Consider the following 13,040-nt stretch of genomic DNA (forward strand, 5'->3'; position numbering starts at 1 on the left):
GGTCATGGGGTCACGTGTGGGTCACGGGGTCACTTATGGGGGTTGTTAAGGGGTCATGGGGTCACTTATGGGTCACTTATGGGGTCATGGGGTCATTATGGGGTCTATGGGGTCACTTATGGGGTCATGGGGTCAATTTATGCGGGGTTATGGGGTCGGTTATGGGGTTATGGGGTCAGGTATGGGGTTATGGGGTTATGGGGTGGTTATGGGGTTATGGGGTCACTTATGGGGTTATGGGGTCACTTATGGGCTCACTTATGGGGTTATGGGGTCAGGGTATGGGGTTATGGGGTCTGGTATGGGGTTATGGGGTCGGTAATGGGGTTATGGGGTCGGTTATGGGGTTATGGGGTCGGTTATGGGGTTATGGGGTCAGGTATGGGGTTATGGGGTCGGTTATGGGGTTATGGGGTCAGGTATGGGGTTATGGGGTCGGTTATGGGGTTATGGGGTCAGGTATGGGGTTATGGGGTCAGTTATGGGGTTATGGGGTCAGGTATGGGGTTATGGGGTCGGTTATGGGGTTATGGGGTCACTTATGGGGTCATGGGGTCAGCTTTGGGGTCATGGGATCGGTTATGGGGTTATGGGGTCGGTTATGGGGTTATGGGGTCAGGTATGGGGTTATGGGGTCACTTATGGGTTATGGGGTCAGGTATGGGGTTATGGGGTCGGTTATGGGGTTATGGGGTCAGGTATGGGGTTATGGGGTCGGTTATGGGGTTATGGGGTCAGGTATGGGTTATGGAGTCACTTATGGGGTCACTTATGGGGTTATGGGGTTATGGGGTCAGTTATGGGGTTATGGGGTCACTTATGGGGTCACTTATGGGGGTTATGGGGTTATGGGGTCACTTATGGGGTTATGGGGTCACTTATGGGGTCACTTATGGGGTTATGGGGTTATGGGGTCAAGGTATGGGGTTATGGGGTCACTTATGGGGTCACTTATGGGGTTATGGGGTTATGGGGTCACTTATGGGGTTATGGGGTCACTTATGGGGTCACTTATGGGGTTATGGGGTTATGGGGTCAGGTATGGGGTTATGGGGTCACTTATGGGGTCACTTATGGGGTTATGGGGTTATGGGGTCAGTTATGGGGTTATGGGGTCACTTATGGGGTCACTTATGGGGTTATGGGGTTATGGGGTCACTTATGGGGTTATGGGGTCACTTATGGGGTCACTTATGGGGTTATGGGGTTATGGGGTCAGGTATGGGGTTATGGGGTCGGTTATGGGGTTATGGGGTCGGTTATGGGGTTATGGGGTCACTTATGGGGTCACTTATGGGGTCACTTATGGGGTTATGGAGTCACTTATGGGGTCACTAATGGGATTATGGGGTCAGTTATGGGGTTATGGGGTCACTTATGGGGTCACTTATGGGGTCATGGGGTCACGTGTGGGGTCACGGGGTCACTTATGGGGTTGTTAAGGGGTCATGGGGTCACTTATGGGGTCACTTATGGGGTCATGGGGTCAATTATGGGGTTATGGGGTCACTTATGGGGTCATGGGGTCAATTATGGGGTTATGGGGTCGGTTATGGGGTTATGGGGTCAGGTATGGGGTTATGGGGTTATGGGGTTGGTTATGGGGTTATGGGGTCACTTATGGGGTTATGGGGTCACTTATGGGCTCACTTATGGGGTTATGGGTCAGGTATGGGGTTATGGGGTCTGGTATGGGGTTATGGGGGTCGGTAATGGGGTTATGGGGTCGGTTATGGGGTTATGGGGTCAGGTATGGGGTTATGGGGTCAGGTATGGGGTTATGGGGTCGGTTATGGGGTTATGGGGTCGGTTATGGGGTTATGGGGTCGGGTATGGGGTTATGGGGTCGGTTATGGGGTTATGGGGTCAGGTATGGGGTTATGGGGTCACTTATGGGGTCACTTATGGGGTTATGGGGTCAGGTATGGGGTTATGGGGTCACTTATGGGGTCACTTATGGGGTTATGGGGTCACTTATGGGTTATGGGGTCAGGTATGGGGTTATGGGGTCGGTTATGGGGTTATGGGGTCAGGTATGGGGTTATGGGGTCAGGTATGGGGTTATGGGGTCAGGTATGGGGTTATGGGGTCGGTTATGGGGTCACTTATGGGGTTATGGGGTCAGGTATGGGGTTATGGGGTCGGTTATGGGTTATGGGGTCGGTATGGGTGGGTTATGGGTATGGGTCACTTATGGGGTCACTTATGGAGTCATGGGGTCACTTAGGGGGTTATGGGGTCAGATATGGGGTTATGGGTTCGGTTATGGGGTTATGGGGTCACTTATGGGGTCATGGGGTCAGCTATGGGATTATGGGGTCACTCATGCGGTCACTTATGGGGTCATGGGGTCAATTATGGGGTTATGGGGTCATGGGGTCACTTATGGGGTCACTTATGGGGTCAATTATGGGGTTATGGGGTCAGGTATGGGGTTATGGGGTCACTTATGGGGTCACTTATGGGATCATGGGGTTATGGGGTCGGTTATGGGGATATGGGGTCGGTTATGGGGTTATGGGGTCAGGTATGGGGTTATGGGGTCGGTTATGGGGTTATGGGGTCAGGCATGGGGTTATGGGGTCAGGTGTGGGGTTATGGGGTCGCTTATGGGGTTATGGGGTCACTTATGGTGTTATGGGGTCAGGTATGGGGTTATGGGGTCGCTTATGGGGTTATGGGGTCGGTTATGGGGTTATGGGGTCAGGTATGGGGTTATGGGGTCAGTTATGGGGTTATGGGGTCAGGTATGGGGTTATGGGGTCAATTATGGGGTCACTTATGGGGTCATGGGGTCAGTTATGGGGTTATGGGGTCATGGGGTCACTTATGGGGTCAATTATGGGGTTAAGGGGTCATGGGGTCACTTATGGGGTCACTTATGGGGTCAATTATGGGGTTATGGGGTCAATTATGGGGTTATGGGGTCATGGGGTCACTTATGGGGTCATGGGGTCAGTTATGGGGTTATGGGGTCATGGGGTCACTTATGGGGTCAATTATGGGGTTATGGGGTCATGGGGTCACTTATGGGGTCACTTATGGGGTCAATTATGGGGTTATGGGGTCAATTATGGGGTTATGGGGTCATGGGGTCACTTATGGGGTCACTTATGGGGTCATGGGGTCAGGTATGGGGTTATGGGGTCAGGTATGGGGTTATGGGGCCACTTATGGGGTCACTTATGGGGTTATGGGGTCAGGTATGGGGTTATGGGGTCACTTATGGGGTCACTTATGGGGTCAATTATGGGGTTATGGGGTCAGCTATGGGGTCACGGGGTCACTTGTGGGGTTATGGGGTCACTTATGGGGTTATGGGGTTATGGGGTCAGGTATGGGGTTATGGGGTCAGGTATGGGGTTATGGGGTCGGTTATGGGGTTATGGGGTCAGGTATGGGGTTATGGGGTCGGTTATGGGGTTATGGGGTCAGGTATGGGGTTATGGGGTCAGGTATGGGGTTATGGGGTCACTTATGGGGTTATGGGATCACTTATGGGGTTATGGGGTCAGGTATGGGGTTATGGGGTCGGTTATGGGGTTATGTGGTCAGGTATGGGGTTATGGGGTCAGGTGTGGGGTTATGGGGTCAGTTATGGGGTTATGGGGTCAGGTATGGGGTTATGCGGTCAGTTATGGGGTTATGGGGTCAGGTATGGGGTTATGGGGTCGGTATGGGGTTATGGGGTCAGGTTATGGGGTTATGGGGTCGGTTATGGGGTTATGGGGTCAGGTATGGGGTTATGGGGTCAGTTATGGGGTTATGGGGTCAGGTGTGGGGTTATGGGGTCAGTTATGGGGTTATGGGGTCAGGTGTGGGGTTATGGGGTCAGTTATGGGGTTATGGGGTCAGGTGTGGGGTTATGGGGTCGGTTATGGGGTTATGGGGTCAGGTTATGGGGTTATGGGGTCAGTTATGGGGTTATGGGGTCGGATATGGGGTTATGGGGTCGCTTATGGGGTTATGGGGTCGGTTATGGGGTTATGGGGTCAGGTATGGGGTTATGGGGTCAGTTATGGGGTTATGGGGTCAGGTATGGGGTTATGGGGTCAGGTATGGGGTTATGGGGTCAGGTATGGGGTTATGGGGTCAATTATGGGGTCACTTATGGGGTCATGGGGTCAGTTATGGGGTTATGGGGTCACTTATGGGGTCACTTATGGGGTTATGGGGTCTGGTATGGGGTTATGGGGTCAGGTATGGGGTTATGGGGTCACTTAAGGGGTCAGGTATGGGGTTATGGGGTCGGTTATGGGGTTATGGGGTCACTTATGGGGTTATGGGGTCAGGTCTGGGGTTATGGGGTCAGTTATGGGGTTATGGGGTCACTTATGGGGTCAGGTATGGGGTTATGGGGTCGGTTATGGGGTTATGGGGTCAGGTATGGGGTTATGGGGTCAGGTATGGGGTTATGGGGTCGGTTATGGGGTTATGGGGTCACTTATGGGGTTATGGGGTCAGGTATGGGGTTATGGGGTTGGTTATGGGGTTATGGGGTCGCTTATGGGGTTATGGGGTCAGTTATGGGGTTATGGGGTCGGTTATGGGGTTATGGGGTCAGGTATGGGGTTATGGGGTCACTTATGGGGTTATGGGGTCGGTTATGGGGTTATGGGGTCAGGTATGGGGTTATGGGGTCGGTTATGGGGTCACGGGGTCACTTATGGGGTCATGGGGTCACTTATGGGGTCACTTATGGGGTCATGGGGTTATGGGGTCAGTTATGGGGTTATGGGGTCACTTATGGGGTTATGGGGTCACTTATGGGGTCATGGGATCGGTTATGGGGTTATGGGGTCGGTTATGGGGTTATGGGGTCGGTTATCGGGTTATGGAGTCAGGTATGGGGTTATGGGGTCGGTTATGGGGTTATGGGGTCAGGTATGGGGTTATGGGTTCGGTTACGGGGTTATGGGGTCACTTATGGGGTCACTTATGGGGTCATGGGGTCAATTATGGGGTTATGGGGTTATGGGGTCACTTATGGGGTTATGGGGTCACGTATGTGGTCACTTATGGGGTCGGATATGGGGTCACTTATGGGGTCAATTATGGGGTTATGGGGTCAGCTATGGGGTCACGGGGTCACTTATGGGGTCATGGGGTTATGGGGTCAGGTATGGGGTTATGGGGTCGGTTATGGGGTTATGGGGTCAGGTATGGGGTTATGGGGTCAGGTATGGGGTTATGGGGTCACTTATGGGGTTATGGGGTCGCTTATGGGGTTATGGGGTCAGTTATGGGGTTATGGGGTCAGGTATGGGGTTATGGGGTCACTTATGGGGTTATGGGGTCACTTATGGGGTTATGGGGTCGGTTATCGGGTTATGGGGTCAGGTATGGGGTTATGGGGTCAGGTATGGGGTTATGGGGTCGGTTATGGGGTTATGGGGTCGGTTATGGGGTTATGGGGTCAGGTATGGGGTTATGGGGTCAGTTATGGGGTTATGAGGTCAGGTATGGGGTTATGGGGTCACTTATGGGGTTATGGGGTCAGGATATGGGGTTATGGGGTCAGGTATGGGGTTATGGGGTCGCTTATGGGGTTATGGGGTCAGGTATGGGGTTATGGGGTCAGGTATGGGGTTATGGGGTCGCTTATGGGGTTATGGGGTCGCTTATGGGGTTATGGGGTCACTTATGGGGTTATGGGGTCAGGTATGGGGTTATGGGGTCGCTTATGGGGTTATGGGGTCGGTTATGGGGTTATGGGGTCGGTTATGGGGTTATGGGGTCAGGTATGCGGTCATGGGGTCAGTTATGGGGTTATGGGGTCAGGTATGGGGTTATGGGGTCACTTATGGGGTTATGGGGTCAGGTGTGGGGTTATGGGGTCGGTTATGGGGTTATGGGGTCAGGTATGGGGTTATGGGGTCAGGTATGGGGTTATGGGGTCGGTTATGGGGTTATGGGGTCAGGTATGGGGTTATGGGGTCGGTTATGGGGTTATGGGGTCGGTTATGGGGTTATGGGGTCAGGTATGGGGTTATGGGGTCGGTTATGGGGTTATGGGGTCGGTTATGGGGTTATGGGGTCAGGTATGGGGTTATGGGGTCGGTTATGGGGTTATGGGGTCAGTTATGGGGTTATGGGGTTATGGGGTCGGTTATGGGGTCAATTATGGGGTTATGGGGTCAGGTGTGGGGTTATGGGGTCGGTTATGGGGTTATGGGGTCAGGATATGGGGTTATGGGGTCAGGTATGGGGTTATGGGGTCGGTTATGGGGTCAGGTATGGGGTTATGGGGTCAGATATGGGGTTATGGGGTCACTTATGGGCTTATGGGGTCGGTTATGGGGTTATGGGGTCAGGTATGGGGTTATGGGGTCGGTTATGGGGTTATGGGGTCAGGTATGGGGTTATGGGGTCGGTTATGGGGTTATGGGGTCGGTTATGGGGTTATGGGGTCAGGTATGGGGTTATGGGGTCGGTTATGGGGTTATGGGGTCGGTTATGGGGTTATGGGGTCAGTTATGCGGTTATGGGGTCACTTATGGGGTCACTTATGGGGTCATGGGGTCACTTATGGGGTCACTTATGGGGTTATGGGGTCAGGTATGGGGTTATGGGGTCAGGTACGGGGTTATGGGGTCGGTTATGGGGTTATGGGGTCACTTATGGGGTCGGTTATGGGGTTATGGGGTCACTTATGGGGTTATGGGGTCACTTATGGGGTCACTTATGGGGTTATGGGGTCATGGGGTCACTCATGGGGTCATGGGGACACTTATGAGGTCACTTATGGGGTCATGGGGTCGGTTATGGGGTCATGGGGTCAGGTATGGGGTTATGGGGTCACTTATGGGGTCACTTATGGGGTTATGGGGTCAGGTATGGGGTCATGGGGTCACTTATGAGGTTATGGGGTCACTTATGGGGTTATGGGGTTATGGGGTTGGTTATGGGGTTATGGGGTCACTTATGGGGTCACTTAGGGGTTATGGGGTCACTTATGGGGTCACTTATGGGGTCACTTATGGGGTTATGGGGTCATGGGGTCACTTATGGGGTCTATTATGGGTAATGGGGTCAATTATGGGTTATGGGGTCACCTATGGGGTCACGGGGTCACTTATGGGGTTATGGGGTCACTTATGGGGTCATGGGGTTATGGGTCAGTTATGGGGTTATGGGGTCACTTATGGGGTTATGGGGTCACTTATGGGTTTATGGGGTTATGGGGTCACTTATGGGGTTATGGGGTCACTTATGGGGTCAGGTATGGGGTTATGGGGTCAGTTATGCGGTCATGGGGTCACGTGTGGGGTCATGGGGTCATGGGGTCACTTATGGGGTTATGGGGTCAGGTATGGGGTTATGGGGTCACTTATGGGTTCATGGGGTCACTTATGGGGTTATGGGGTCAGTTATGGGGTTATGGGGTCAGGTATGGGGTTATGGGTTCGGTTATGGGGTTATGGGGTCACTTATGGGGTCAGATATGGGGTTATGGGGTTATGGGGTCGGTTATGGGGTTATGGGGTCACTTATGGGGTCAGTTATGGGGGTTATGGGTCACTTATGGGGTCACTTATGGGTCATGGGGTCAGGTATGGGGTTATGGGGGTCGGTTATGGGGTCATGGGGTCACTTATGGGGTCGGTTATGGGTTATGGGGTCACTTACAGGGTCATAGGGCCACTTATGGGGTCACTTATGGGGTTATGGGGTCGGTTATGGGGTTATGGGGTCAGGTATGGGGTTATGGGGTCGGTTATGGGCTTATGGGGTCGGTTATGGGGTTATGGGGTCGGTTATGGGGTTATGGGGTCAGTCATGGGGTCAGTTATGGGGTCACAAAGTAATGGGGACACTTATGGGGTCACTTATGGAGTTATGGGGTCACTTATGGGGTCACTTATGGGGTTATGGGGCCATGGGGTCAATTATGGGGTTATGGGGTTATGGGGTCGGTTATGGGGTTATGGGGTCGGTTATGGGGTTATGGGGTCACTTATGGGGTTATGGGGTCGGTTATGGGGTCATGGGGTCAGGTATGGGATTATGGGGTCAGGTATGGGGTTATGGGGTCACTTATGGGGTCACTTATGGGGTTATGGGGTTATGGGGTCAGATATGGGGTTATGGGGTCGGTTATGGGGTTATGGGGTCGGTTATGGGGTTATGGGGTCACTTATGGGGTCGGTTATGGGGTTATGGGGTCGGTTATGGGGTCAGTTATGGGGTTATGGGGTCAGGTATGGGGTCACTTATGGGGTTATGGGGTCACTTATGGGGTTATGGGGTTATGGGGTCGGTTATGGGGTTATGGGGTCACTTATGGGGTCGGTTATGGGGTTATGGGGTCGGTTATGGGGTCAGTTATGGGGTTATGGGGTCAGGTATGGGGTCACTTATGGGGTTATGGGGTCAGTTATGGGGTTATGGGGTTATGGGGTCAGTTATGGGGTTATGGAGTCACTTATGGGGTCACTTATGGGGTTATGGGGTCAGGTATGGGGTCAGGTGTGGGGTCAGGTATGGGGTTATGGGGTCAGTTATGGGGTTATGGGGTCAGGTATGGGGTTATGGGGTCACTTATGGGGTTATGGGGTCGGTTATGGGGTCATGGGGTCAGGTATGGGGTTATGGGGTCAGGTATGGGGTTATGGGGTCACTTATGGGGTCACTTATGGGGTTATGGGGTCATGGGGTCAGATATGGGGTTATGGGGTCAGGTATGGGGTTATGGGGTCGGTTATGGGGTTATGGGGTCAGGTATGGGGTTATGGGGGCACTTATGAGGTCACTTATGGGGTTATGGGGTCACTTATGAGGTCACGGGGTCACTTATGGGGTCAAAAATGGGGTTATGGGGTCACTTATGGGGTCACTTATGGGGTCATGGGGTCACTTATGGGGTCACTTATGGGGTTATGGGGTCAGGTATGGGGTTATGGGGTCACGGGGTCACTTATGGGGTCATGGGGTCGGTTATGGGGTCATGGGGTCAGTTATGGGGTTATGGGGTCACTTGTGGGGTCACTTATGGGGTCATGGGGTCAGGTATGGGGTTATGGAGTCACTTATGGGGTCACTTATGGGGTTATGGGGTTATGGGGTCGGTTATGGGGTTATGGGGTCAGTTATGGGGTTATGGGGTCAGGTATGGGGTTATGGGGTCAGGTATGGGGTTATGGGGTCACTTATGGGGTCACTTATGGGGTTATGGGGTTGGTTATGGGGTCACTTATGGGGTCATGGGGTCACTTTTGGGGTCATGGGGTCAGGTATGGGGTTATGGGGTCGGTTATGGGGTCACTTATGGGGTCACTTATGGGGTCACTCATGGGGTCACTTATGGGGTTATGGGGTCACTTATGGGGTTATGGGGTTATGGGGTTGGTTATGGGGTCATGGGGTCACTTATGGGGTTATGGGGTCACTTATGGGGTCATGGGGTCACTTATGGGGTCATGGGGTCACGTGTGGGGTCATGGGGTCACTTATGGGGTCACTTATGGGGTTATGCGGTCGGTTATGGGGTTATGGGGTCAGGTATGGGGTTATGGGGTCGGTTATGGGGTTATGGGGTCAGGTATGGGGTTATGGGGTCGGTTATGGGGTTATGGGGTCGGTTATGGGGTTATGGGGTCAGTTATGGGGTTATGGGGTCACTTATGGGGTCACATATGGGGTTATGGGGTCAGTTATGGGGTCACTTATGGGGTTATGGGGTTATGGGGTCACTTATGGGGTCACTTATGGGGTTATGGGGTCAGTTATGGGGTTATGGGGTCACTTATGAGGTCACTTATGAGGTTATGGGGTCACTTATGGGGTCACTTATGGGGTCATGGGGTCGGTTATGGGGTCAGTTATGGGGTTATGGGGTCACTTATGGGGTCACTTATGGGGTTATGGGGTCAGTTATGGGGTTATGGGGTCGGTTATGGGGTTATGGGGTTGGTTATGGGGTTATGGGGTCACTTATGGGGTCATGGGGTCAGGTATGGGGTTATGGGGTCAGTTATGGGGTCAGTTATGGGGTCACTTATGGGGTCGGTTATGGGGTTATGGGGTCACTTATGGGGTCATGGGGTCACTTATGGGGTCATGGGGTCACTTATGGGGTCATGGGGTCACGTGTGGGGTCATGGGGTCACGGGGTCACTTATGGGGTTATGGGGTCACTTATGGGGTCACTTATGGGGTTATGGGGTCACTTATGGGGTCACTTATGGGGTCATGGGGTCACTTATGGGGTCACTTATGGGGTCAATTATGGGGTTATGGGGTCACTTGTGGGGTCATGTGGTCACGTGTGGGGTTATGGGGTCACTTATGGGGTCACTTATGGGGTTATGGGGTCAGGTATGGGGTTATGGGGTCGGATATGGGGTTGTGGGGTCGGTTATGAGGTTATGGGGTTATGGAGTCACTTATGGGGTCGGTTATGGGGTTATGGGGTCGGTTATGGGGTTATGGGGTCACTTACGGGGTCATGGGGACACTTATGAGGTCACTTATGGGGTCATGGGGTTGGTTATGGGGTCATGGGGTCAGGTATGGGGTTATGGGGTCACTTATGGGGTCACTTATGGGGTCATGGGGTCAGGTATGGGTTTATGGGGTCACTTATGGGCTCAAGTATGGGGTTATGGGGTCAGTTATGGGGTTATGGGGTCAATTATGGGGTCACTTATGGGGTCATGGGGTCACTTATGGGGTTATGGGGTCATGGGGTCACTTATGGGGTTATGGGGTCAGGTATGGGGTTATGGGGTCAGTTATGGGGTTATGGGGTCACTTATGGGGTCACTTATGGGGTCATGGGGTCACTTATGGGGTCATGGGGTCACGTGTGGGGTCATGGGGTCACGGGGTCACTTGTTATGGGGTCACTTATGGAGTTATGGGGTTATGGGGTCGATTATGGGGTTATGGGGTCACTTATGAGGTCACTTATGGGGTCATGGGGTCGGTTATGGGGTCATGGGGTCAGGTATGGGGTTATGGGGTCACTTATGGGGTCAGGTATGGGGTTATGGGGTCAGTTATGGGGTTATGGGGTCATGGGGCCACTTATGGGGTTATGGGGTCAGTTATGGGGTTATGGGGTCACTTACGGGGTCACTTATGGGGTCACTTATGGGGTTATGGGGTCAGTTATGGGGTCATGGGGTCACGGGGTCACTTATGGGGTTATGGGGTCACTTATGGGGTCACTTATGGGGTTATGGGGTTATGGGGTTGGTTATGGGGTTATGGGGTCACTTATGGGGTAATGGGGTCAGATATGGGGTTACGGGGTCAGGTATGGGGTTATGGGGTCAGTTATGGGGTTATGGGGTCGGTTATGGGGTTATGGGGTCACTTATGGGGTCACTTATGAGGTCATGGGGTCGGTTATGGGGTTATGGGGTCAGGTATGGGGTTATGGGGTTATGGGGGTTGGTTATGGGGTTATGGGGTCACTTATGGGGTTATAGGGTCACTTATGGGGTCACTTATGGGGTTATGGGGTCAGGTATGCGGTTATGGAGTCACTTATAGGGTCACTTATGGGGTTATGGGGTCACTTATGGGGTCACTTATGGGGTCATGGGGTCACTTATGGGGTTATGGGGTCAATTATGGGGTTATGGGGTCAGGTATGGGGTTATGGGGTCAGGTATGGGGTTATGGGGTCAGGTATGGGGTCGGTTATGAGGTTATGGGGTTATGGAGTCACTTATGGGGTCGGTTATGGGGTTATGGGGTCGGTTATGGGGTTATGGGGTCACTTACGGGGTCACTTATGAGGTCATGGGGTCGGTTATGGGGTTATGGGGTCAGGTATGGGGTTATGGGGTTATGGGGTTGGTTATGGGGTTATGGGGTCACTTATGGGGTTATAGGGTCACTTATGGGGTCACTTATGGGGTTATGGGGTCAGGTATGCGGTTATGGAGTCACTTATAGGGTCACTTATGGGGTTATGGGGTCACTTATGGGGTCACTTATGGGGTCATGGGGTCACTTATGGGGTCACTTATGGGGTCAATTATGGGGTTATGGGGTCAGGTATGGGGTTATGGGGTCAGGTATGGGGTTATGGGGTCAGGTATGGGGTCGGTTATGAGGTTATGGGGTTATGGAGTCACTTATGGGGTCGGTTATGGGGTTATGGGGTCGGTTATGGGGTTATGGGGTCACTTACGGGGTCATGGGGACACTTATGAGGTCACTTATGGGGTCATGGGGTCGGTTATGGGGTCATGGGGTCAGGTATGGGTTTATGGGGTCACTTATGGGCTCAAGTATGGGGTTATGGGGTCAGTTATGGGGTCACTTATGGGGTCATGGGGTCACTTATGGGGTTATGGGGTCAGGTATGGGGTTATGGGGTCAGTTATGGGGTTATGGGGTCGGTTATGGGGTTATGGGGTCGGTTATGGGGTTATGGGGTCAGGTATGGGGTTATGGGGTCGGTTATGGGGTCATGGGGTCAGGTATGGGGTTATGGGGTCACTTATGGGGTTATGGGGTCAGGTATGGGGTTATGGGGTCGGCTTTGGGGTCAGATATGGGGTTACGGGGTCACTTATGGGGTTATGGGGTCGGTTATGGGGTTATGGGGTCGGTTATGGGGTTATGGGGTCACTTATGGGGTTATGGGGTCAGGTATGGGGTTATGGGGTCAGGTATGGGGTTATGGGGTCAGATATGGGGTTATGGGGTTGGTTATGGGGTTTTGGGGTCAGGTATGGGGTTATGGGGTCAGTTATGGGGTTATGGGGTCAGGTATGGGGTTATGGGGTCAGGTAAGGGGTTATGGGGTCGGTTATGGGGTTATGGGGTCGGTTATGGGGTTATGGGGTCAGATATGGGGTTATGGGGTCGGTTATGGGGTTATGGGGTCAGGTATGGGGTTATGGGGTCGGTTATGGGGTTATGGGGTCAGGTATGGGGTTATGGGGTCACTTATGGGGTTATGGGGTCAGGTATGGGGTTATGGGGTCAGGTATGGGGTTATGGGGTCGGTTATGGGGTTATGGGGTCAGGTATGGGGTTATGGGGTCGGTTATGGGGTTATGGGGTCAGGTATGGGGTTA

General features: G+C 52.9%; 1 long non-coding RNA gene across 1 annotated transcript; it reads left to right on the forward strand.

The window, feature by feature from the left end:
* The first annotated feature begins 5,129 nt into the window (after positions 1 to 5,129).
* LOC128077405 (uncharacterized) lies at positions 5,130 to 9,984 on the forward strand. Its single transcript, XR_008204959.1, has 3 exons — positions 5,130 to 5,227; positions 8,749 to 8,768; positions 9,753 to 9,984. It is a non-coding gene; the product is annotated as an uncharacterized LOC128077405 (long non-coding RNA).
* Positions 9,985 to 13,040: the final 3,056 nt, after the last annotated feature.

This window comes from Tympanuchus pallidicinctus, unplaced genomic scaffold (genome assembly GCF_026119805.1).
Source record: "Tympanuchus pallidicinctus isolate F22 unplaced genomic scaffold, pur_lepc_1.0 scaffold150, whole genome shotgun sequence".
Lineage (NCBI taxonomy): Eukaryota > Metazoa > Chordata > Aves > Galliformes > Phasianidae > Tympanuchus > Tympanuchus pallidicinctus.